Source organism: Marmota marmota, unplaced genomic scaffold (genome assembly GCF_001458135.2).
Source record: "Marmota marmota marmota unplaced genomic scaffold, marMar, whole genome shotgun sequence".
NCBI lineage: Eukaryota > Metazoa > Chordata > Mammalia > Rodentia > Sciuridae > Marmota > Marmota marmota.
This window is the reverse complement of record NW_026000261.1, coordinates 11,924,426-11,952,153: the sequence shown is the minus strand read 5'-3', so window position 1 is coordinate 11,952,153 and position 27,728 is coordinate 11,924,426. Positions and strand designations below refer to the sequence as shown.

Below are 27,728 nucleotides of genomic sequence, written 5' to 3'. Positions count from 1 at the left end.
CCAGGATCATATGCAATTTGTTGCTGCTGATCCTCATAAGGTCCCTTTCCTAACAACATATCTAGATTTCTCTGAGGATAACCAGCTGCTGCATTTCGCCTAGCCGTCTCCTTGCAAAATTCCTCATTGGCAACCTTCCATAACAGGTATTGTCCTCCATTTAGCACAGCTTTACACATATTAGCCCAATCTGCTGGCGTCATGTTCAAGTTGTTAATGGATTCGACCATGCTTACAGTGAAGGGTGCTTGAGGACCATAGGTTGTTACAGCCTCTTTTAGCTGCTTCACTGTTTTGAAATTTAAAACTTGGTAAAATCGCTGCCCTCCTGCCTCAAATACAGGGCATGTTAATATTTGAGATCTTGTCTCAGGATCCCAACTATCAACTGCGGGGGTTGGGGACCTCCCAGCATATGGAGGTGGCCTTGTTAGTTGGACACTTACGTCCTCTGGTGATAGAAAGGTGTTAGTAGCAGTCTCCTGTTGTAACTTTCCCCCTGATGGCTTTTTCTGTTTTACACTTTCTTTCTCTGTCTGACTAGCTTGAGAGGCCTTCTCTTTTACTTGAATCTTTTCCTCTGTCTGACTAACTTGAGAGACCTTCTCTTTTACTTGAATCATTATGTCTTCTTCTTCCTCTACCATTGTCTGAACTGAAGGCTTTGGACTAAGCAAACAAGATATGAACGTCCACAATGGCAATGTGCCAACTGGCAGAGTCCCTGGGCTTTTCTTTTCTATTCTTTTTAAATCTTCACCATGATGGTTCCATTGTGATATATTTAACAACTCCTCCTTAAAAAGCCATGGGCTACATTTTTGTATTGTATCAACGTATGCCCTGATTGTTCTTGATTTTACTGAGATGCCTCCTTCCTCTAACAATTTACTTAACACTCTTTCAGTTTGTTTTTTGCTATTTTCTGATCCCGTATTTCTACTATAATACAACCCAACAAGATAACGCCTAACAAAACTGAAACAGAGTGAAACAAAAGTGGAACAACACAAAATCATTATAATAGCCTCCTGAAATGTCCATCCGTCCTTTCTCCCTATCTGTTCCTCAGATGTGAGTGGTTTTTCTTCCATCTTACACATCTCCAGGGACAGGCAACTTAAAACAAAAGTGAAACAAAATAACAAAAGAGGAATCTTAAAATGGCTACCCATCCTCTTGCCCTGCCCTCAGGGGCGAGCAGTTTCACTTACCCTCAGTCGCTCCCCGTGCGAGCCACCAAATGCCGCAGTCTGGCTGGGCACAATCAGGAGCCACTTGTCAAAAGAAACTAACTTTATTTTTAGAACCACACACGCCAAACAAAACAGCCTCTCAGGAAAAACCCTCAGAGCCTCAACTGCCACCACCGGCTTTCCACACCTCCCACACAAGCTTCTCTCCACCTCCCACAATCCTCCTGCTCTTGAGGCCGATTGGCTGGGTCACGTGGGCGTGTCATGATTTCTATGGTGGTTGAATCATTACAATATTCTGTGTAGATATTTTCAAGTGTAAATAGGAGAGTATGAATAATACAAGGTTAATTTATTTCATTTTACAATGGGGTTTTATTCTACCATATAAAGAAAAACACCATATCTTCACATATACAAATGTTTAACTGAAAACAATATTTAACTGAAAACAATATTTAACTGGAAAGTCAACATTTACAGGGTAAAATTTGGAGTTTTCTTTCATATTAGTCTTCTAATATGGTTGTTGCTGAAAATACTTGCAAATGGTAGTCACAAATAAACATGATATTTTCAAATAATGATTTGGTGGTACAAGAAACTTGGATGCATATATTTAAATACAGCTATGTGAAAGTTTGCTGTGGTCAAAGGAAATCAATAGAAATGCATTGCATACCACAAAAGTATTCACCTAAACAGAAATCCACAGATTAGTATAATAATGGGAACACAGAAGACCATTTTTTTGAAAGAAGTTAATAGTCTGAGAATGAGATTGTTATCTTTGCCATGCGAATACACTTATAGTTGCCCAAGATAAAAGTTGTAGGGAATATACAAGGGAATATATAAAAAATTTAAAAAACTTCACAAAGGCAGATAAAACAATAAATCTGTATTTCAACTCTTCCAACATTTTTTAGGTTCCACACTTTACAAAAACCAGAGCACTAACTACATTTTGTATGTATATATAATTTATGTAGAGTAAAATTCAAATATCCTAAGGGTACAGACGATGCTTTTAACATCGTGCACACATGTATCTATCACATGACTCAAGATATAAAACATTATCACCACCCCAGAAAACTCTCTGTTACCTGAATTCAAGTCAATCCCCTCTGCCCCTCCGCTGTAGGTGGCAACCACTATTCTGATTTCCTTAACCACTACTAGTTTATTTTAGATCATCATTTACATGTGATTTTTTTCAGATTTTCTTCTTTCACAAAGCACAATTCTTGAAAAGTCATTTATATTTTTGTATGTATCAATAGATATATTTTTTAAACAGGGTAGTTGTCCATTGGTTGGATCATCCCATGAAGCTTCTTTCACTTTTTATTTCAAAATGATTTTTGATTTACATAACAGTTGGGAAGAGAGTAGACCAAGTTCCTGCATATACTGCCCAATTTCCTTTAGTGTTCCTCTTCTATAATCATGGTACACTTATTAAAAAAACTAAGAATTTATTATTGGGACATTAGTATCAATTAAATGGAAGATTATTTGATGTCATCAGTTTTCATATAAATGCCCTTTCTCTGTTCCATGGTTAAATACAGGATTCCACATTTTCACTTGGTTGTTATGTCTCTTTAGCCTCCTCTAACCTTTAATGATACCTCAGTCTTTCCAGATCTTTCATTACTGATAATTTTGAAGAGAACCAGTGTATATTTTTAGAATGTTCCCCAATTTTTTGTTTGGTATTTTCTCATGGCTAGAGTGATATTAATTATTAATAGGAAAAAACACAGATATAATATGCCATTTTCATTCATCATACCTGGATTGCATATCAATATTACTTTTTGTGCATTTAAACTTAATCTTTGATTAAGCTGATGTTTACCAGTATAATTTAGTGTACCATTTTTCACTTTTCATACTCTGCAGCAGTCTGGCTGGGCACAAAATCACAAGCCACTCACAGCCTTGTAGATTCAAACAGCAATTCTTTATTCCCGAACTCACTCCTGCACTCTACAAACACGTTCTGGGCCAAATCCACGTTCTGGGCAAAATTCACGTTCTGGGCAAAATCCACACTCTCCACCCGGGTTCTGAATCCCAAATACTCTCTGAATCCCAGGAGAACTCAACGGGAACTCAAGGAGCGGAGCAGGATACTCCCTAATCCCAGCAGGATACACCCTAAACCTGGATCCGCCCTGGTCCTTGAGCAAGGTCACCTTACCACTGCAAATGACCTGGGTCATGCCATGCATCATACCTACTGTATGGCAATGGCTGTCAGCAATACTCTATTGGAAATGAGTCACTAAGTCTAGTCCAAAATCAACTAACAAACCTTGGATGTGCATTAATAAAACCATCTGCTTTATTTTCTTTTCATAGATAGCCTAAAGGCCACACTTTGAAAAATATGCCTCCATGACCAGATAGCTATTAAGACTTATATCTGATAGTTTCTCTTATAACTTAAATAACATAGGAGCAAAAGCATATTATGAGTCATTTCTCTCTTTCACCCTTTAAAAGACAGTGTAAGCAATACATCAAAATTATCACCATCTGAGCTCTATCTAAATAACCTAGGAATCTCAATCAAATTTTAGAAGGAGATTTAAAGAATATGCCTGTAGAATAGTTTTATGTAAAACAAACCAAAATGCCTATTGTTTCAACAACTTCACCCCTGCAGTTGGACAATGGTAAAGTATGGCAATATTCATTAAAGGGACTTTCATGTTTTCAAATCTAATAGATAATGGACAGCTACCTACTTAAACTTTTCATTAACTACACCTTACATAACCAGAAGGGAGATATTTTAAAAGATTATGAACAAATAACTGTCAATATCACATGAGAGTAGTAGCATCCTTGGTAACACATCAATAATAAAAGTGGAATTAAAATACAAATTCCTTTGACTTTAAAACTTTAACTACATTATTTGCCATTAAACCTAAATGGGAATAAAAATTAATGTGGAACTGTAAAAGAACACCTGTGCAGGAAGACTTGTGGATGAGGCACACAAAGGACAGAAACAGGCAAGCAGGGAAGATACAGACAGACAGAAGGATGGAAGACAAAAAGGGAGGTGCCTACCCCTCTCTGCTGTGGTCTTTAATAACCCCAAAAGTTACATATTACCCACCACCAATGACTGCACTTTAGCCAGTATTCCTTTTGATCCTGAGTGCTAGCTAAGATAAGGTCCAGGTTAATGCAAACACAGAGCCTCTCTCCCTCAAAGGATGTCACTTTGTAAACCAGGTAGTATATCTGCATAATTATCTTAATAGCCTCAGCAAGGAATTGCTGGGCATTCCAATCATGGGAATCAGGGCGCCAGTTAACCTCTGGGAGTTTGCTCACCAGAGGAACACTTCCCTGTCTATTTCCATGGCCAGAATACCTAGATGGAACTTGTTAAACATTTACATTCTTAGATCCTTATCTCTCCAGAATGTACAGTTTTGTAAGTCATACTTGAAGCCCAAGAACCAGTATTTTTAAAAAGCATTTTGAGAGTTCCTGTTTTTAGAGAACTGTGGAAAATAACTTCAGACAATATGAAGGAGAGAACTACACAAAATAATATGTGAAAATGAGAGTATAGGTTATCACCAATTGGCTGTGGTTATATTGTATTTCTCTGTACTATATGTTTATCATATAAATTCTTTATCAAATATACAGGTCATGGTACTTCCAAAGGCAAAAATTAGATTCACTTGGGCAAGGCTATGTGTCTCTATTATTTTAATAAAACTATCAAAGTTATTCTGTAGAGCCTAATTGAGAACACATTTAACAAGATATATTCAGTGACAGAATTGTAATTTTGCCTACTCTCAGAGATCATGGAGGAAGATATAACCAAAGCAATTTTGAATCTATAGTTTTATGGCTTAAGCATTCAAAATATATTTACTCTGACACTGAACAAAATAAATAAGGCTAAATTAATTAAAATTATACATAGATGTATTTTTGCATTCTTATTCAATTGTTTATACAAAGCTGGACTGGATAGAATAATAATACCTACCTTATAAATTTTATGAAAGAATTCAATGAATTAGCATATATAAAGTAACTACTCTATGGTTTGTACTATCTATCACATAGAAATTGCTCAATAAATGGTAATTCTTATTATTTTCAACCATTTAGTATATGTTTATTCAATTATACCAATTAAAGTTAATTCTGGTTTCAAAGAGATTGTGTTATGTGCCTTTGTTAATTTTAATTTGAAGAAAACACAACCTTACCATATTCCTTTATACAAAAGAACAATTTTTCTTTCAATCAAGATTCCTGGAAATTCAGACTTCCCATGATCAATACATATGCAAAAATCCTAAAGAAAATAAAAAATGGAAAGAAAATGACACAAGACATTGTCTAAAATGAAACAATGTGCATTGTAAACTAGCTCCTCTTCAGTAAAATACTTGTTCAAAATATATATTTAATTTTCTAGTCTTCAACTATATGGGCTTTCTTTTACTTCCTTTATTATTATTTTTCTTTTCTTCTTCTTCTTTTTTTAATATAGTGCTGGGGATGGAGCACAGAGTCTAGTGCATTTTGGCAAATGCTCTACTGCTGAGCTATACCCCCAGAAATAAAGCATATTGGCTTTAAATTGGAAGTTTCATTAAGCTCAGTGTCATACAGTGAGTTTGCTTTGGTTTGTCTTTTATTCTTCTCATCTTTTCTGGACTAACAATATTTTCATGAGGGTTCTGAAGAAGCATGAAGTAGGATTATAAAATGTTGAATGTCTGTGGTAAAATATAAAAAGAAAGAGGAGCAGATAATTTCTAGAAACTAACAGTTTCTAGTTTTTTTTATATGTTTCCTGTATTCTAGTTAAGAATAAAAGTGATAGGTGCTGTAATCACAGCGACTTGGGAGGCTGAGGCAACAGGAAAATTGGAAATTCAAAGCCAGTCTCAACAATTTAGGCAGCTTGACAAGACTCTGTTTCAAAACAGCGACAACAAAAAATTGGGCTTTGGATGTGGCTCATTGGTTGAACATCCCTGGGCTTAATCCCTGGTACAAACAAAACAAGTATTGATTATTTTGAGGTAATATTGTCACATTAAGAGTAAAGTAGGATGAAGAAGTTATGTCATATGTTGCAATAACAGAAATTTAAGATAATAAAACAAGTTTTGCAACACAAAGCTTAATATAAAAATTTATCCACATTTCAAAGTTGGCCTCTCAAATGTTTTGGGTAATAATTTATTGAAAGTTTAAATTCATTTGAGAAGTAGAGCATAAGAATAAAGCTAATAAGTAATCATTTTCAGGTCCCAAACTCATCCCACATAAGTACTACAGTAGACATTTTGTTTTTTCTTCATAACATTTATGAACATTCCATTTGTAAGGAAAAAAAAACAGAAAGAAATGAATGATCACTTAGTTACAGCAGATGAGGACTGTATACTGTGACTAATGATGCAGAAAATTCAATTTGAGTTAATTCAAGTTATTAGTGATTATATTCTTATATGGAGATGATTGGAAACTTTTTGAGTCCTCCGAAGTTTATTAAATTAGAAATACAAATCTTTCCCCAAAGAAATGCATTTTGTATTGGAACTTAACAATTGCTTCTAAATAAATATGATTATGGTTTATTATTTCATGAGTATATATTGCTTTTTAATGATAACTATGTAAGCAGAAAGAAGTATTGCTTTTATCCATTTAGCTTTTTATCTCTATAGAAATAAAACTATATATATGTATATATACACATATATATCATATTATGTATGTATATATGTATATATATGTGTGTATGTACATATACTATATAGTTATAGATAATATATGTGCATATCTATGTGTATATATATATATATATATATATATATATATATATATATACACACACACTATATATATAGTTTTATATACATATGTGATATACATGTATATATGTTTATACATATATGTATTAATTCTGGGAAGTGAAAACGTGATAATACCAAATATTATATATATGTGTCTCTCTATATGTATATACATATATACACACACTATGCTATTGTCACTGAAGAGATTAATTATTTTCCAATAGTATACTATTTCAGATAACAAAAATGGACTACTTTCCCTTGCTTTAAGTATGAAAAAGGCACAATTTTGGAGAAAGGACAGTAAAGCATGACCTATGGTAAATAGGAGACAGAAGCCTAATTCTTTTTGTGTAAAAGGAGACATAAATAACCCAAAGCATATGTGGCTTTTTAATAACATTCTTCTTTCATATCTCCATTAAACTTAAATTTATGATTAGAATTCAACTTATTCTTTTCACCTTTATTCATAACTAATTGATATCATGATTTGTCACACAATTGGTTGTACTCCCATTTGTTTAATGAGAATTTGCATGTCGAAAGCAAAAGTCTTTGTCTTTATAAACATCACAACTCTATATGTACCTGGCCTTATTGTGTATAATGAAGTACTATGCAGAGGTTTGGTGTATACAGGGGTATACGATGATTAAATCAAGACTCAATATCATAGAAAAATATATTTTGACCTCTATTCCCTATTGAATAAATCCCTGTGTTCAGAGGAATATCTAATGCTTTATCAAGAGTGTGCTAGGAAAGACCTGTTTTTGTATGGATCATGCAATGCTTCACCTTGAGTTTGTAGTGTCTCTTTGGTTTCAGTTATATTTCATTTGGTATATGAATAATAGTGAGATTTTTTGAACCATGTTAAGTGAGAAGACACATTTCCTACAACTAATTTGGAGTTGTAAAGATAATATAATACAGGAATATTGATTTACTTTTCATGTTTAATTACCATGCCAAATCGAAAAAGAGATTCGTATAGTGTTTCCTTGTATAGATGAGTCCTAAGTATAATTAATCGTATGAAGTAGAGTTGGAAACAACAAGTTATTCCATTCACTGAAATATCTGTATGCTTTTCTGAGAATATTCTTTTGTTTAGTCCAGTTGGCTCTTTTCTTGGTTCTTATTTTCTAAATTTCTCTTTTAAGCTTTCATCATCTAGTACATTAGTGACTCGTGTTTTGAAACTATCTTGACTAGTAGCTCTATTGCTACTACTTATCAGTTTTCCATAATGCAGCAAAGGTCTTATAAAATGGCATATCATTATAACTGGTATTATTAATCTACCAGCATTCTTTAAAATGAAATGGAAGAGTCAAGTCTTAGAGATTTTATACATTAATCATTTCATTAATCTTACCAGAAATGTTCATGCTGTAAAACTGATCAAAATTTCACTGTATTTCCTCACTCAATACAGGGCTTTGGGTTTCTAAAGCAAAACACATTTTGAAGCTTCTGAGTCTACTTCTATTCTGAATAAAAAATATATTTTATAAAGAAAATGCAACATGATGTATATGACTGAAGTATTCTTGTTAGTGGCAGTTTTACAAAAGGTGATTATTTGTTGTCTAATGTGAAGTAGACATTAGTGTATATTTATTTTCTTATCATGCAATAAAATATCAAGAATTTATATAAACATTAAAATTGGTACTTATTACAAAAATATGTATAAGTAGAATATATCAGTAACAGAATTACCATGTGTAAATCCTCTGAACCTTCTTTCACTGTCTTACTCATGAGCATTTGGGGGACATTTCACTTCTAAACCATAACATTCCACGCTGGCCCCCAGAAGTTCACAATCATCTCACAATACAAAGTATATTTTGTTTAAGAGTCCCCATAGTCTCAACAGTTCAAAGTTCAACCAAAAGTTCAAGTTCAATGTTTCCTCTGAGACTCAGGGCAAATTCACATTCTGAGCTCCTATAAACATCAAAAGCATAAAAAAGGTACAGAATACAGCTTTAAATTCACAAAAATAAGGGCATAGAAAGAAGGAATAAGACCAAAAGAAGACAAAAATTCAGTGGGGCAAACAAGTCCTGTAGCTCCACATCTGGCATATGGGGCACATGGCACGGTAGGGGTCTCCACTGCAGCTTTGATTTATTTCTCATATTTCCATGCTTTGTCCTCTCAGGGGTTGCCTGTATGGACTCTGACCCTGCTGCACTTTCCTTGGCTTTCCAGGCTGTCTTCCTGTGAAATCTTGGTAAAAGCCTCCGTGACCCCATTACTCCAGCATCCTTCATTTCTGCAGAACCAGTACCATGTAGTTAACACCAAGGTCTACCACCATCTTGAGCAGTAACTGAAACTCCAGGGATCCTGGGTGCTGAAGTGTCTGTGTTCATGGATAGTTGAGCATGTTGAAAAAACTTTGTAGGTCTCCTTTGCAAGAAGGGTGCCAGACTGATCTCTTCTCAGGAGAATTTTTCCTTTTCTCTCCTTGAGTCTGAGATGGATGTAGTCATGCCAATTCCTGAGATGCCCTCAAGTCATTTTCCTATTGACTCTGGGCTAAGTCTTTAAAATTTTTTAGTGGCAGGTGGTAATGTCTTAAAAGAACTGTGAATTCTTAGATCCAGTTTTACTATTGCTTTTAAAGTCCGTTTTTTTCAAATACTTCTGCTTTGCTTTCTGCTCCTGATTACCACAATAAATTTGACTAAAAGCCACCAACATTATCCACACCACAGCCTGAATGCTGTGCTGTCTAGATATTTCTTCCACACAATTAAGAAATCCATAGCTTTTAAAATCAGCTTCACAGAACATCTAAGGGCATGGGCAAAATGCAGACCAACTCTCAGCCAGAAAATAACATGAATGGTCACTAGTCAAATTACCAATAGTGTCCTCCTTTTTCTCTAAACTCTCTTAAGCTCTGTCTTCACTGTCCATGGTCCTATTGGCACTGTGTTCTGAGATACCACCAGAATCAGCCATTAAGCTCTGGTTACAACAGTATAGTGCATTTCCAGCTTGCGCTGCTAAGCATCTCAAAATTTTCCCCACCAAATTAAAAAAAAAAGAAAGCATATGAAGCACATTGTCAGGTTAGTCACAGCAACAACTCCACTTTTTTGGTACCAATTTCTGTTTTACTCAGCTTTTTCACTGCTGTGACTACAGAACCCAACCAGAACAACTGTAAAGGAGAAAAAGTTTATTTAAGATATCATGCTGTTAGAGTTCTCAGTCCATAGAATTTCAGTTCCATTCCTTGAGGCTTGAAGCGAGGCAGAATATCATGGTGGGAGAGTGTCACAGAGAAAAGCAGCTCACATGATGATCTTGAAGCAGAGAGACAACAGCTGCCAGATACAAAATACATACCCTAAAGCCATTTCACCAATGCCCACTCCCTCCAGCCACACCCTACCCACCTTCAGTTACCTCTCAGTTACTGTCTATCAGGGGATTAACTCACTGGTTGGGTTAAGACTTTTATAAACCAATTATTTCTCCTCTGAAACTTCTTGCATTGTCTCTCATATGAGTTTTGAGAAGACACCTCACATCCAAAGCATAACAATGACCTTCTGAAATCCTTGACTAAGTATATAGTTATTTTAATGGAGAAACTATGGCAAAAATGAGCTCTTCTCCCCTTTTAAATAACATGCAATATTAAATTTTAACATGTTTTCTGAGGGAATTCAGTTCTATTTTTTAGGACATGGTATATTTAATTCAACAGTTTTGTTTTTAGTTTTTAACTTCAGCATTTTGTTCAATGAACAAAAATTTCCAAGTATTGTGGTCTAGATATAGGTATCTTCCCCAAAACACATGTGTGATACAATGAAAGAAAGTTTAGAAGTGAAATGTTTGGGTTATGAAAGTCTTAACTTAATCAGTGCATTCATCTCCTTGTATGGATTTATTGGGTGGTAATTGTAGACCAGTAGTATATAACTGGAAGGAGTAGGTTACCGCAGATAAGTTATGGTGGTTTATACTTTGTTACTGGTAATCAGAGCATTTTCTCCTCCCTCCACCTATGTTCTCTCATGTTCTGAGCTGCTTTTCCCTGCCATATTCTTCGATCAGGATGTTCTGCTTCACCTTGAGCCCAAAGCTATAAAGCCAGCCTACCATGGACTTATTATATGAAATTATGAGTCAAAGTAAACTTTTCCTTGTCTATGTTGTTCTTGTCAGTTTTTTTAGTCAAAACGATAAAACTGACCAAAACACCCAATCATGTTGGAATAACTTTTGGTTCACAACTAGTAGCTAAGAGCAGCTCCGAGTACAAGGAAAACCTACACTTGTACAGGCCTGACAAGAACACCTGCAGGACAGTGCGCTCTGCTCTAGAGAGCTGTCTGTGAAACCACATCCTTAGCACTTGTGGTTAGCGTTGCCAAGCTACCAGACTACCAGGTCAGGAAATCAAGAATCAGATATTTCAGGCATTAAACCCCCAACTCATAAAGTTCCCCCCCCCTTGGGGACAAAGATGCTTCCAGACTGCCTTCCATCAGGACAGCAATAATTAGTGCTTCTTCATAGTGTAGTTACATTAGGCATAAGATGATTGGCTTATAGATGTTAAGGTGCTTATATGTGATTGGCAGGCACGCCCTATCTGAACCCAATAACAGCTGTATGCATTCCAAAAATAAACGAGCTTGCCTGGAGTTCAACTGAGGTTGTCAACTGCCAGCTCTCACCAGCTCCTGGTGTCTATATGTCGATTTGATACCGCATCTCTACCCCCCCACAACTGAGGTAGCCAAGTGACCACTGACGACACCAGTGGCCAGGAACACATACACAATCAAGACATTACAAAGTTGGTTGGATACAGCTGTTCAAGAAAGTCTTTGGGACACAGGTTCATTCTTTCATCTTTCTTAGCCAACTTTGGCAAATATTTCATTCATATAATTTCAAGATATCTGTCGCAGTGCCAGAAAACAAAAGGCATGGCTTTTTCTAAGTTTCATAAGTTGTTTTTATGGGTTGAATTAATTTTTAAAGCATTTTAAAAGAGGGGTAAGTTCTCCAGAGAAAAATACAGCAACAAACATAATAAAATGAATAAAAGATGAATTTTGCTTTACATAGTTTGAAGAAGTTTGATATAACTGAGGAGGTGCCATCATGGTAGGTAATTAAAAGATTACAGGGATGTGCATATGAAGTTATGTGTAAGAATAGCATTTCTGAGAGAACGGGATAGATAGATTTCTAGTGATTCTAATGACACAAATAATATATACCTATATGAGTATTTTAACATGCTATTGCTAGGTGTAATACAAATAGAAAACTACATAAAACAAATATTCAGTTTAATTGATATCAGTATAACTAACATTGAATACACATAATTAATTTTAATAAAAATACATACCCTAAAGCCACTTCATTATAGTATATATAAATGTATATACTATTTATGTATTAGATACAGTATATTGAAATTATTTATTATTCATCTGAAATTCTTATTTAATTTTCTATCCTATAAGATGTGTATGTGTGTTTGTGTGTGTATTGCTGTTTTCTAACCATAATTTATAAGACATAATCTTATAATTTTCAACCGTATCAGGACATACAAATTTACTAGACACCTGTGGTGGAATGAATATTTCTCTCCCCACAAAAATCCATGTTTTAATCCTCAGATTCTATTAATATGTTAGATTACATGATAAGGGGTACTTTCAGTTGTAATTGTGGTAAGGATATTGAGATAATATCCTAGGTAATCAAGGTGGACCCAATGAAACCAAATGGTCATTTTAAGAGGCAAGTAGAATATCAAAGTGAAGAAAACATGCTACACTATTTGTGTGTGTGTGTATGTGTGTGTAGACAGAATGGGACATGATCCAAGTAACACAAGATGACTCTAGAATGTAGAGTGAAGAGGAATCAGATTATCTGTTAGAACCTCTCAAAAAAACATGGTCATGTCAATTTCTTGATTTTATCTTCATTAGGCCCATATTTGAGATCTGACCTCCAGATGTTTGACATTTTTTTTTTATTTTAAGCCACTATATTAGTGGTATGTCATATGGTAACAAGAGGAAACTAATATATCATCCTTAAAAATATTCAAAGATTCCTTCTCACCTAAATGTAACTAATATTCTGAAAAATTATGGTAATCACTGCCTTATTTTTCTTTATAGTCTTTCTTCTAAGTTTTTAATCCTAAACACTATAGTTCAATTTTGCCTATTTTAATATTTTTCTTAAGTCTGTTTTAGTTTATGGGCTTCTGTTGTTTTTTTTTCTCTTTTTCTTCCTCACTATTTAAGATAGTGGACCATTTATCTGCAAGGATGTATGGCATGCATTTTCCAGATTACATCCTCATAATATGGGCTTACATGTTTTTCTGTCCTCCATATTTTCTTTAAATTGATAATTGTTTATTTGATTGATTGAATGAATGATGGTATTTGGATTGAACACAGGGACACTGAACCACCAAATTATATATACCGTGTTTTTTTATATTTATTTTGAGACAAAATTTTCTAAGTTTCTGAAGCTGGTCTTGAACTTGTGATATTCCTGCTTCAGCCTTCAAGGTCACTGATATTAAAGGTCTGTACCACCATACCTAGTTAATAGGGTTTTCTTTTTTATGTATATCCCCTGATATGCTGAGATATTTGATAAGAAAGAAATGTAAATAATATACATTCTTTAGAAAATTTCATGTCTGTAGCAACACAAGGTTTTAAATGCATGATGGGATATGACAAACATAGATCCCTAAATAATGGGCTAAATGAAGCATAAAATTTTATGTTAGGAAGATGTTAATCTGTTCCCATGAAGAGCTTCTTATAAAACTTTAGGATTTGGAGATTATCAAATGTCTGCATATACCTTATCCCAAAATGTCAAGAAGAAAACAAGCTAGTGCAAATGACCAAAGAAGATTATCTTACTATTCAATATTTTTTCTTCTATCTCAGTTTCATATCAATAATAAACTGTTCCTAATTAGTTGGATATTTACACATTACTATTGGGCTAATTTAGTAAATTTGATTTCATTGTGTGCATGTATATAAATAAGAATCCCACATAATATATAAAAAAATGCAGAGATGAATACCTCACTCATAGTGTAAGAGTCATAATAGTGTACTGAAAACTATGGGGATTAAAAAAAAAAGAAATAATTACCCACAGTTTATCTGACAAGATAAGACAAATAAAATAGTAAAAATAAGGTATAAGGTATACAATGAAGGGGTTGCTGCTGAGGTAAGATTTTACTAGAATAGCAAGATAAGAAGTGATTACTAGATAGAGAAAAGACCAGTTAAAAAAATCAACATGCAGTAGAAATTAGACCCTAATTTAGCTACTTGGATGGTTATTTAAAAGGGAACCATTAAAACAAGAGAAGAGATAAAAATACAAGGACCATGAACTTAATGTTGCTGAAAGGTTTACATGAGATAAATTTGGTGCAGTAAAAAAAAATAGGAAAATTGCAAATTAGTGAAGGAAGAGAAGTTTCTGACATGGCAATTATACTAGAACCTCAATACTTTTTATCTTTTCAGCCAGACTTCAAATTCATGGTCTGGTAAGGAGATTATCTCAAAGTATAAGAACCCCTCAAAATGAAGCACCAGTGCAGTGAAGGAAAAAGACTTCAGAGAAACAATTCTCCCTGTCACTAAACTGTGTTGAAGTCTTGGCAGAAATGGAAGAGTAATTACCAAGTAAAAAGACCTAAAAATCTGGGCATGTAGTAACAATTGCAGAGTACAATAGCCTGTGTTCTGAATTTAATACCCATCATGCTAAATTCCTGTTTAACTTCTTTCTATTTTATATAATTGGTTTTATAGCAATGACTTTTTAGTAACCTATTCAGAATAATGTAATATTTTTATTGCTATATGTTACTGAGTCTGTTATTACAAGATATCATTTCAGTGAAAAATCTGAAAATTAATATTTGAATGTAAGCAAGACAGCAAATTCAGAAGCTCTAGGCTCTCATTCCTCCACAAAAGCATGTAAAAAACATAAATGGATTTAATTAACTTTATAGATGCTCAGCAACTACTCAGATATCTACAAAAAATAAGCAAATACGGTCAAGAAAAAGCCATAATCAAAACATTTTTTGTGATTCTTTGAGGGTATTGGAGGAGGAGAATATAATATATTCATACTATTTTAACCTTTCTTTAGGCGGACTGACACACTTGATTCTGTTTTCACTGATACAGTTATTGAAAAAAAGAGAGTTTTAGATTCATGTGTATCTCAAGCTGGTAGAAGTCATGCAACACATTGACAGATGTGTCAGTACATAAAAAGTAACTGTAAATGTCATAGGGCAAGCACAGAAACAAACATTACAAAAGAATGTAAAATAAAATCTTGGGAGCTTAAAAGTACCTGAGACTAAATACTTGGGCAAATTTAATCATTAAAAAAACAAACAAACAAACAAACAAAAAACTTTGTATGCAGGTGTACTTGACAGGAAACTTAGTTAAAAGAAAGATATGTGACCAGAAAAAAAAATCTGTGTTAATCTGAAATTTTCACTCCAAGCCGGCCATAAAGTTCAGGGCCTCACTGGTTGACAAAGGCCTTCTTCATCAGCCTACAAAGAACAGGAGAGTTGTGGTTTTCCATATGTCCAGGCTAATTAAAGATGAAAAAATATAAGTGGGATACAAAAGCAAACAAACAAACAAACAAACAAAATATACAACATGAATGTGTAGGCCATACAAAGTAACAAAATAAGACTCCAGAAACTGTCATTAAAAAAATAAGCATCTGGGCCAAGGTTGGAGTTCAATGGTAGACCACTTGTCTAGCATTCATGAGGCACTGGGTACAATCCCAGGCACTACATAAAAAAATAAAATAAAATAAGAATCTGGGGCTGTGGTTGTGGCCTAGGGGTGCAGTGCTTGCTTAGCAAGTGTGAGGCGCAGGGTTCTATACTCAGCACCACATAAAAATAAATAAATAATAAAGGTATTGTGTTCATCTACAACCAAAAAATTTTTAAAAAATTAAAAGTATGTATCTTGCTTATTAAACACAGAACTCAAATATATGAAAAGAGCCAAACAAAAACACAGGTAAAAAACTAAGATAAAAAATTTAAACTAAATAGGAACATCAACACAGAGATAGAAAAAAGAAATATAAATCTAGACTGAAAAACATAACTACATTTAAATAAAGATTATTATAGATATTTAACATAGACTTTGACAAGGAAAAAAATAATATTAGTTAAATTGAAGACAGGCAATTTAAAATTATCAAGTCCAAAGAGGAAGGTTAAAAATAAAAGTGAATAGGGCCTGAAGGATTTATCTGACATCATCAAAGGGAATAACATAGGCACTGTTGTGGTTTGAATGTGATGCGTCCCCCAAAAGCTTGTGTGTGACACAATTCAAAAAGGTTTACAGGAAAAATTATTGTTTCATGAAAGTCTTAAGGCAATCAGTGGATAAATTCCATGATGGGAATAACTTAGTGGTAACTAAAGGTGGGTAGGGTGTGGCTAGAGTGAGGAGGAGGGTTGTTGGAGGCATGCCTTTGTAATTTATATTTCATATCTCATGAGTGGAGTTTCTCTCTTTTCATTCTGAACATCATGTGAACTTCTTCACACCACTATAGATTTCTGCCATGTTTTTCTGCCTCACCTAGAGCCCTAAAGACTGGAGCCAGAATTCTATGAACTGAGACCTCTGACACAATGAGCCCCAAATAAACTTTCCTCCTCTAAAATTATTATGGTAAGGTCATTAAGTCACATTAGTGAAGAATCTGATTAAAACAGAAATTGGTACCAATAAGTGAGGTCCTTTATATAACCAAGCTGACCATGTGCTTCAGAAGCTTGTCATAAATTTAAGGTGCTATCTTAAACCCCATGATAAGCATAAATAAACTGTCTATAGAATGTACAAAAAAGAGAGAAGAAAAGAATAAAAATGTGATATTACAAAAAATCTAAGGACACAAAAGAGGCACTAATGTATAAAATTAGTAACAAAACACTATAAAACAAACAGAAAGCAGAATTCAAGTATATACTTATCATCAAACCAACAAAAACGCCACTATTATCCAAAAGGCCAATGGAGTGGAGCTACATAAGCCCTTTGGACAGAACATCACTATACCATGTGCCTCAGATGCTGGGTGTGGAGTTACAAGATTTGTTTTACCAGCTGGATTTTAGTCTTATTTGGTTCTTCCCTTCTTTATATGCCCCTGTTTTTGTGATTGGAAATATTTACTCTGTACATTTATATATTGGATACTTGAATATTGTTTTTGATTTCTACAAGATCTCACAATGTGAGAGTTACCTCAGTCTCAAAGGAGTCATTGGACTTGAACTTTTTGGCAACTGTAGAACTGTTGAGACCATGGGGACACTTGGAAATGAACGAAATGTATTTTGCATTGTGAGATGATCGTGAGCTTCTGGGGCCAATGTCAAATGTTATGGTTTGGATGTGAAGTGTCTCTAAAATCCCTTGTGTGAGAAAACACAAAAAGGTTTAGAGGAAAAATAATTGTGCTATAAAAGCCTTAAGTCAATCAGTTAATTAATCTTGTGATGGGAATTACTAAGTGGTAACTGAAGATGTGTAGGGTATAGCTGTAATAGATGGGTTATAGGGGGCATGCCTTTGAAGTATATAATTCATACCTGATGAGTGGAGTCTCTGTATTTGCTTTCTGATCATCTTGTGAGCTGCTGCCCTCTGCCTTACTCTTCTGCCATGCTGTTTTGCCTCACCTCAAGTACCAAGGCCTGGAGCCAGCTGTCTATGGACTTACACTTCTGAAGCCCTAAGTCCCCAAATAAACTTTTCATTCTCTAAAATTGTTCTGGTCAGTTTTTTTAGTCACACCAGAAAAAAGAAAAAGTCTACAAAAACAGGCACAACAGGCATTTGAGAAAGGAAAGAGCAGTTAAACACAGTTATTTTCTTTGAAGATATAATGACTGAATAGTTCCCGAATTTAAAGGAAAACATTGATCTACATATCAAAAATCTCAATTAATTCCAAGTAGATTAAGGTCAAAAAACCCTATAATGACTTGTATTTTGTTCAAATGGTCTAAAGACATGAAGGTCATTTTGAAACTGCTATGAAAAAAGTGACTTACCTCTCCAATAAGATTACCAGATTTCTTACCTGAAATATTTCAGTTGACAGGGTAATGGAATGATACATTATTTAAGGTACTGAGGGAGAAAAGAGAGAGAGATGGACAGACAGGCAGACACCAGAGCTCTCAACCAATAATTCTTTATTTAGTACTGCTCTGCTGAAAAAATAAAGTAGAAATTAAGACACTCCAAGATTTGTAAAAGTGAAGGGAGTTTATTAAAATGAGGGTGCCCCCTGTTAGAATATACTAGAGAGTGATTCAATTTTAAATTTGAAGGTAGTAGATAGTGTCTTGAAACTATATGAAGATATAAAGTTCTATAACAAAGATAAATAAATGGAAAGTCTAAAAAAAGATTCGTTGGTACTTTGGTTCACAACACCAATTTATATTTTATAAATATTTTTAAATGCATAAAAATTAATATAAATTTTAATAGGTATGTGATAAATAAAGATGCAATCTATGGTCTTATAATATTAAGTGAGGCAAAATGAGCTCCAAGTTTAAAAGGCATTTTGATTGTTATTTAAGTTAATGTAGAATATATTTATGGAAGATAGTCATAAATTTAGGGCATAATTGCTATACCTCATGATAAGCATAAATATCTACAGAATATACAAAAAAAGACAAAGAATCAAAATATAACAATATAAAAATCAACTGACACAGAAAAGGCAGCAAAGTATAAAATTATTAACAAAACATTATAATATACAAAAGCAGAATTCAAAGTAAGTGATTATCTATCAATAATTATTTTGCATAGAAATTAAACTTCAAAATTAAATATATTAAATTGGAAGAATAGATACAAAAATATAATCCAAATATATTGTCTATAACACACTAATTTCAGTCTATAAATTTAGTGTGAAAGTAAAAGATTAGAAAAGAAATCCACAAAAAATAATAACCAATGAGGGATGCAGTTGCTGTTCTATCATACCAAATACACTGTGTTAGATGGAAAACCACATTGCATAATGATAAAAGGATAAACTTAGCAAGATGATACAACAATTTTAAAACATATGTTCCAAACATCAGAAACCCTAAATTGGACAGAATTTAAATAAACATATATATCTACAATAATAGTAAGAAATTTCAAAACACCATTTCCGTGAGTGAATAAAACAAACAGAAAATCAAGAGAAAAAAAAAAGAGGATTTAGATAATATAGACAATTAAATCCAAGATTCATATACAGATTAAACTACTCAATGTTACCAGAGAATATATTTTTCTGAACTGCACGTTAAGCATTCTTTTTTAAAATTTTATTTATTTATTATAATTTGTTATATATGGCAGCAGAATTCATTTCAATTAATAGTACACATATAGAGCAAAATTTTTTATGTCTCTGGTTGTACACAAAATAGAGTCACACTGGGCTGAGGTTGTAGCTCAGAGGTAGAGTGGTTGTCTTGCATGTGTGAGGCACTGAATTCGATCATCAGCACCACAAAAAAAATTTTTTTAAAAATGAAGATATTGTGTTCATGTACAATTTAAAAAACATTACATAAAAATAGAGTCATGCCATTTATGTCTTCATACATGTATTTGGGATTCTACTGTTCATCTTATTCTGTCATACTCCCCTGCCCCCACACTTACCCTCCCTCCCCTGTGCACTATCTAAAGTTTTTCCATACATTACATGCCCCCTACATCCACACTATGGATCAACATCCTCATATCAGAGAAAACATTTGCCATTTGGTTTTTTGGGACTGGTTTCCTTCACTTAGCATAATATTTTCCAACTAAATCCATTTACCAGCAAATGCCATGATTTTATTCTCTTTTAATGCTGAGTAATATTCCATTGTGTATATATATAACACAATTTCTTTATCCATTCATCTTCTGAAATGCATCTAGGTTGGTTCCACAATTTGGCTATTGTGCATTGTACTACTATAAACATTGATGTGGCTGTGTTCCTATAGTATGCTGTTTTCAAGTTCTATGGATATAAACCCAGGAGTGGTATAGCTGGGTCAAATGGTGATTCCATTCCAAGTTTTCCAAGAAATCTCTATACAGCTTTCCAGATTGGTTGCAATCCCACCAGCAATGTGTGAGTGTGCATTTCTCTCCACATTCTTGTCAGCAAGTATTGCTGTTTGTATTCTTCGTAGTTGCCATTCTGAGTAGAGTGAGATGAAATCTTTAATTTGCATTTTTCTAATTGTACAAGATGTTGAGCATTTTTCATATATTTGTTGATTGATTGTATATCATCCTCTGAGAAGTACCTGTTCAGTAACCTTGGGCCATTTGTTGATTTAGTGGTGTTAAGATTTTTGAGTTATTTATATATCCTACAGATTAGTGCTCTGTTGGATTTGTGGATGGTAAATTTTTCTCCCATTCTGTAGGCTCTGTATTCACCTCACTGATTGTTTCTTTTGCTGAGAAAAGGTTATTTAGTTTGAATTCACCCCATTTATTAATTCTTGATTTTATTTCTTGTGTTATAGAAGTCTTGTTAAGGATGTCAGGGTCTAATCCATCATGATGAAGATTTGGCCTACTTTCTTCTATTAGGTGAAGGGTCTCTGGTCTAATTCCTAGGTCCTTGATATACTTTGAGCTGAGTTTTGTGCATGGTGAGAGATAGGGGCTTAATTTCATTTTGTTGCATATGAATTTCCAGTTTTCCCAGAACCGTTTGTTAGAGAGGACATCCTTTTTCTAATATATGTTTTTTTTTGCTTTTGTCTAATATAAGATAATTGTATTTATTGGGGTTTGTCTATGTGTCTTCTTTTCTGTATTATATATCTAAAAATCTATTTTGGTGCCAACACCCTGCCATTTTTGTTACTATTGCTCTGTAGTATAGTTTATGGTCTGGTATAGCAATGATACCTGCCTTACTCTTCTTGCTAAGTATTGATTTATCTATTCTGGGTCTCTTATTTTTCCAAATGAATTTAATTACTGCTTTTTCTATGAGGAATGTTATTGGGATTTTGATTGGAGTTGCATTAAATCTGTATTGTGCTTCTGGTAGTATGGTCATTTTGACAATATTGATTCTGCCTATCCAAGAGCAATGTAGATCTATCAATATTCTAAGATCTTCTTTAATTTGTTTCTTTAGCGTTCTGTATTTTCATTGTAGAGGTTTTTCACATCTTTCATTAAGTTGATTTCCAAGTATTTTGTTTTTTTCAGACTATTATAAATGGGGTAGTTTTTCTCATTTCCCTTTCAGAGAATTTGTCACTGATATATAGAAATGCCTTTGATTTGTAAGTGTTGACTTTATACCCTGCTACTTTGCTGAATTTATTTACTAGTCATAGAAGTTTTCTGTTGGAATTTCTTGGGTCATTAATTTCGTCTGTTATGTATAGGATACGCAGAGAGGGAAGGGCAATTAGGATAAGAATAATAGCGGGGAGAATAGTTCAAATAGTTTCTACTTCTTGAGCATCTATGGTACTTGTGTGAGTTAATTTTGTAGTTAATATTAATGAGATGATGTAGAGGACTAGAGAGCTAATTAAGAACACAATTATAAGAGTATGGTTGTGAAAGTGTAAGAGCTCTTCTATGATGGGAGATGTGGCATCTTGAAATCCTAATTCGAGTGGGTATGCCATAGAGATATACAGGAATTTAACCTATAAATTAACTTTGACAAAGTTATGTAATTATTTTACTAATACCTCATGAAGAAAGTCATAATGGTTATGAGGCTGGCTTGAAACTAGTTTTAGGAAGTTCGATTCTTCCCTTTCTTGACTTAGGTCTTAATAAAAGTGGGCTCTTCAGGTAGGATGGAGGGCACCCATGTAGTCATTCTAAGTTAGTTGGTGTTAACTCCACAGTGAGAACTTCTCGTTTTGATGCAAATGCTTCTCAAATTATAAAGATTATAATTATAACAGCTGTAAGGGAAATAAATGAGCCTATTGAAGACACAGTATTTCATGCTGTGTATGCATCTAGGTAGTCGGAGTATCCACGAGGTATACCTGATGACCCTAAGAAATGTTGAGGGAAGAAGGTTAAATTTACTCCAACAAACATTACAGTAAAATGAATTTTAGCTCATATGTCATTTAGTGTATAGCCAGAAAAAAAGGGGGAATCAGTGAACGAATCCTCCTATGATGGCAAATACAGCTTCCATAGATAGAACATAGTGGAAGTGGGCTACAACATAATATGTGTCATGTAAAACAATATCTAATGAAGAATTAGCTAAGACAATTCCTGTTAGGCCTCCTACAGTGAATAGAAAAATAAAGCCAAGTACTCATAGTATTGCCGGTGACCGTTTGATATTACCTCCATGCAGGGTTGCTAGTCAGCTAAAAACTTTTACTCCTGTAGGGATAGCAATGATTATAGTTGCGGATGTAAAGTAAGCTCGGGTATCAACATCTATTCCAACGGTGAATATATAATGTGCTCATACAATAAATCCAAGGAAACCAATGGATATTATAGCTCATACTATTCCTATATAACCGAACGGTTCCTTTTTACCTGAGTAATATGTTACGATATGGGAGATAATACCAAATCCTGGAAGGACGAGAATGTAAACGTCAGGGTGTCTGAAGACTCAGAATAAATTTTGATAAAGGATAGGATCCCCACCTCCAGCGAGGTCAAAAAATTTAATATTTAGGTTATGATCTGTAAGAAGTATTGTAATTCCTGCTGCAAGAACTGGAAGAGACAGGAGAAGTAACACTGCTGTAATTAGCACAGATCGCACGAACGGAGGGGTCTGATATTGAGATATGGCAGGTGGTTTTATATTAATAATTGTTGTAATAAAATTAATTGCCCCTAGAATTGATGATACCCCTGCTAAGTGAAGGGAGAAGATGGTAAGGTCTACTGAGGCTCCTGCATGAGCAAGATTTCCACCAGTGGAGGATATACGGTTCAACCTGTTCCTGCACCTGCTTCAACTATAGAAGAAGCGAGCAGGAGAAGGAAGGAAGGGGGGAGGATTCAGAAGCTTATATTATTTATACGTGGAAATGCTATATCAGGGGCTCCAATTATAAGGGGTACTAGTCAGTTTCCAAACCCACCAATTATGATTGGCATAAGTATAAAGAAAATTATAACAAATGCATGTGAGGTAACAATGACATTGTAGATTTGATCATCACCTAATAGAGCTCTGGGTTGACCTAATTCAGCCTGGATTAGTAGGCTAAGCGCTGTTCCTACTATTCCAGCTCAAGCGCCAAATAGAAGGTAAAATATTCCAATATCTTTATGATTAGTTTAGAAGAATCAATGGTTGATGAACATAGGTAGGTGGTAAAATGGCTGAGTAAGCATTAGACTGTAAATCTAAGACAGAGGTTGAGTCCTCTTCTTACCAAGCCCTGAGGTAAATAATCATATTGAATTGCAAATTTAAAGGAGCAGCTTCAACTCTGCCAGGGCTTCTCCCGCCTTTTTTAAATTATGGCAGGAGAAGTAGATTGAAGCCAGTTGAGTAAGGTATTTAGCTGTTAACTAAAGTTTTTTTTATTATTATTATTGGTTGTTCAAAACATTACAAAGCTCTTGACATATCATATTTTATACATTAGATTCAAGTGTGTTATGAACTCCCATTTTTACCCCAAATACAGATTGCAATAAAGTTTTATGGGTTTAAATCCCATCAGTCTAGGTGGAAAGGACTTAGCTTAATTAAAGTAATTGGTTTGCATTCAATTGATGTAAGATAAAGTCTTGCAGTCCTTAGTACAGGAATTAAGTTTTGGGCACTTGCTTTGGGCTTTGAAGGCCCTTGGTCTTAATTAACCTAAATTCCTAGTTCATGGATTAAAGGAGGGGTATTAATGGTAGGGAGCGAGTGGAAATAATAACAAAATTTGGTAGAAAGGGAATTAGTTTTATATTTTCAAATTGTCACTTTATTTTGTAATTATTGAATGATGGGAATAGGGTTAGATGTGGAGTAAATAAGTCATGCGTAGAAATATAAATTTAGGAGTGCTAGTATTGCTATTAATGTGGAGAAAATAATGTTATTGTTTGAAATAAGTTCTTTGAGAATAATTCATTTTGGGGCAAACCCTGTTAGAGGGGGCAGTCCCCCTAGTGGTATTAGTACAATTAAAATTTTAGGTGTTAGAAGGGGAAGGTAGGTACAGAATCATATTGTCAGCAAATAGTACTATTTGAGTTATTTTTTTTTCTATCTGTATCCCTTTAATTTCTTTTGTCTAATTGTTTGGCCAGTGTTTCAAAAACTATATTAAATTGAAGTGGTAAAAGAGGTAATCCCTGTCTTATTCTAAGTTTTAGAAGGAATATTTTCAATTTTTCTCCATTTAGAATGATGTTGGCTTGGGTCTTAAGATGCATAGATTTTATAATGTTGAGATACTTTCATGTTGTCCCTAGGTTTTCTAGTGTTTTGAACATAAAGGGGTGTTGTATTTTGTCAAATGCTTTTTCTTTATCTATTGAGATGGTCATATGATTCTATTGAGATAATTACATGATTCTTATCTTTAAATTTATTTATATGGTGAATTACATTTATTGAACTCTGTATGCTGAACCAACCTTACATCCATGAGATGAAGCTCTATTGATCATGGTGCACTATCTTTTTGATATGTTTTTGTATTCAATGTGTAAGAAATATATTGAAAATTTTTACATCTATGTTCATTAGAGATATTGGTCTGAAGTTTTGTGACTTTGATGTGTCTTTGTCTGGTTTTGTGATCAGGATGATATTGGCCTCATAGAATGAGTTTGGAAGTATTCCATCTTTTTCTATATCATGGAATAATTTGAGGAGTATCGGTATTCATTCTTCATTGAAGGTCTTGTAGAACTCAGCTATGTATCCATCTGATCCTGGGCTTTTCTTGGTTTGTAGGCTTCTAGTGGCATTTGCTATTTCATTGCTTGAAACTGACCTGTTCATCTTTTGTATATTATTCTGATTTAGTTTGGGCAAATCACGTATCTCTAGAAATGTGTGGATGTCTTCAATATTTTCTATTTTATTGGAGTACAAATTTTCAAAAAAATTTCTAAATATGTCCTGTAATTCTGTAGTGCCCATCATAATATTTTCTTTTTTATCATGGATGTTAGTAATTTGATTTTCTTTCTCCTTCTCTTCACTAGCATGGCTAAGGGTTCATCAATTTTATTTATCTTGTAAAAGGGTCAACTTTTTGTTTATTCAATTCTTTCAATTGTTTCTTTTCTTTCAATTTCATTTATGTCAGCTCTGATTTTAATTTTTTTCTGTTTTCTACTGCTTTTTGGTGTTAATTTGTTCTTCTTTTTTAGTACTTTGAGATGTAATAGTAGGTCATTTATTTGTTGATATTTTCTTCTTGTAAGAAATGAATTCCATGCAACAGACTTTCCTCTTACTACTGCTTTCATAGTGTCCTGGTGGTTTTGATATATTGTTTTAGTGTTCCTTTTTACCGCTAAGAAGTTTTAAATCTCCTCTTTTATGACTTTTGCAACACACTGTTCATTCAATAGCATATTATCTAAATTTATGTATTGGAGTAGTGTAGGGCATGATGTAACATGGGGCATGTTGCATCAGAAAAGAGGAAAACCTAACTTGCTGGCTGCTACCCGCTTCCCAGTCCTGGGGCCACATGTGGCTAAGAGAGCACCTAGCGATTAGCCAGAAGGCATTGCTGTGGGTTGTGATGAAGAATCAGACCACCTCTAGGATAGGTTCAGAACCCTTCTGCCCTCATGGACAGTTCATGTCTCCCATTACTTCCTGTAGGATGGGTGTACTTGTGAACTCTCCCCACCCTGCTGACCTTTACCCTGATTGGCTCCTGTACATTATATTAGCTATGTGTGTTTTCTCAATAAATGAGATCCTGCTTTGACTGTTCTCCCTGGCACCTCTGATTGACCTCCTGCGAGGGAGGGCTGGGTGTGGGCGACCAGTCAACCTTTACCTTTCTTGGCCGTCCTGGTCGGGGTGTGCTCCCCCAATCTCTCCCGCAGGTCAGGAGGGAATAGGAGGCTAAAAAACCCTGACAAATATTGTTTTGGGTTTCCTTTATTGCTAAGAATGCTAAGTGTTTTTTCATAAGTTTGTTGGTCATTTGTATTTTTTCTTTTGAGAAAAATCCATTTATCTCATTTGCCAATTTGTTTGTTTGATAATTTGGTGTGAAGTTTCATGAGTTCTTTTTATATTAATCTCCTATTGGAAGAGTAGTTGTTAAAGTTTTCTCTCCCATTCTTTCAGTCTTCTTTTAATGCTTTTATTTTTTCCCATTGCTGTGCAGAAACTTTTTAATTTGAAACTGTCTCACTTATTGATTCTTGGCTTTATTTCCTGAGCTTCAGAAATTTTATTGAGAAAGGAAGTTGATTCCTATACCAAAGTTTTGGAGTATTGACCCCTAGTTCCTATAACTCTCTAGATTTTTGATGCACTTTCTAGATCATGGTAAGAGATAGGAATTCATTAAGTTATTCAAATGGATAAGCAGTTTTCCCTGCACCATCAAATTAAAAGGCTCTCTTTACTCCATTGTATATTTTGGCACTTTAGACAAGGAACAGATAACTGTATTCATGTGGGTTTTCCTTTGTGTGCTTTATTCTATTTCATTGGTCTTCGTATCTATTTATATGCCAATACCATGCTGTTTCTGTTACTGTAACTCTGCAATGTAATTTGAGGATCCAGTATTCTGATGCCTCCAGCATTGTTCTAATAGCTCAATGTTGCTTTGGCTATTCTGGGTCTTTTGTTCTTCCAAATGGGTTTTAGGACAATTTTTTAGTTCTTTGAAGAAGATCATTGGTATCTTCATGGGGAAAACATTGTAACTGTAGCTTGCTTTTGAAAACATGGCCATTTGGGAAGATTAATTCTGCCTGTTTATGAACATGGATTTTTTTCCATCTTCTGAGGACTTATTTGATTTCTTTCTTTAATGTTCTGTAGTTTTAATTTCAGAGGTTTTTCACTTACTTGGTAAGATTAATTATTACTTATGTAATATGCTATACTATTCATATATTATATTTTGTTTATCTTACATGTTTTATTTTACACTAATTTAAATGTGAACCAGGATTGATATGCTAGGTGCAGGAAGAATAAAGATAAAATTATATTATGATCAGTTTTTACTATGACATATAGTAAAAATATATAAATTTCCCAGTCTCAAGTACAGATAGCTGTCTTCTTGTACAAAGTGCAGAACATTCTGGAAAGACTTATATAGATAATTAAACCATTGAGATAATTTGAAGAAATAAATTTTTTCTATGTAGGATGGTTCAAGTGAATGCTAAAATAATACTATGGAAATGTAAATATGAGTAAATGATAGATTTTGACTTTTATTTGTAGAGATTTACCTTAAACTTTCTTTTTGGTTGAATAAAATTTAGCTAGCTAGCATATG

The 27,728-nt window shown here is 34.0% G+C and overlaps 1 long non-coding RNA gene across 3 annotated transcripts; it reads left to right on the top strand.

Moving 5' to 3' along the window:
- The first annotated feature begins 890 nt into the window (after positions 1-890).
- Positions 891-23,420, top strand: LOC125614286. 3 transcript variants are annotated; one of them, XR_007344892.1, is made up of 5 exons: positions 891-906; positions 6,165-6,178; positions 9,328-9,332; positions 20,797-20,805; positions 22,304-22,554. It is a non-coding gene; the product is annotated as an uncharacterized LOC125614286 (long non-coding RNA). The 3 variants fall into 3 exon arrangements; XR_007344894.1 differs by lacking the exons at positions 9,328-9,332; positions 20,797-20,805; positions 22,304-22,554 and adding exons at positions 8,549-8,555; positions 23,074-23,420; XR_007344893.1 differs by lacking the exons at positions 9,328-9,332; positions 20,797-20,805 and adding an exon at positions 8,549-8,555 and having other exon boundaries at positions 22,274-22,554.
- The last annotated feature ends 4,308 nt before the right edge of the window (positions 23,421-27,728 follow it).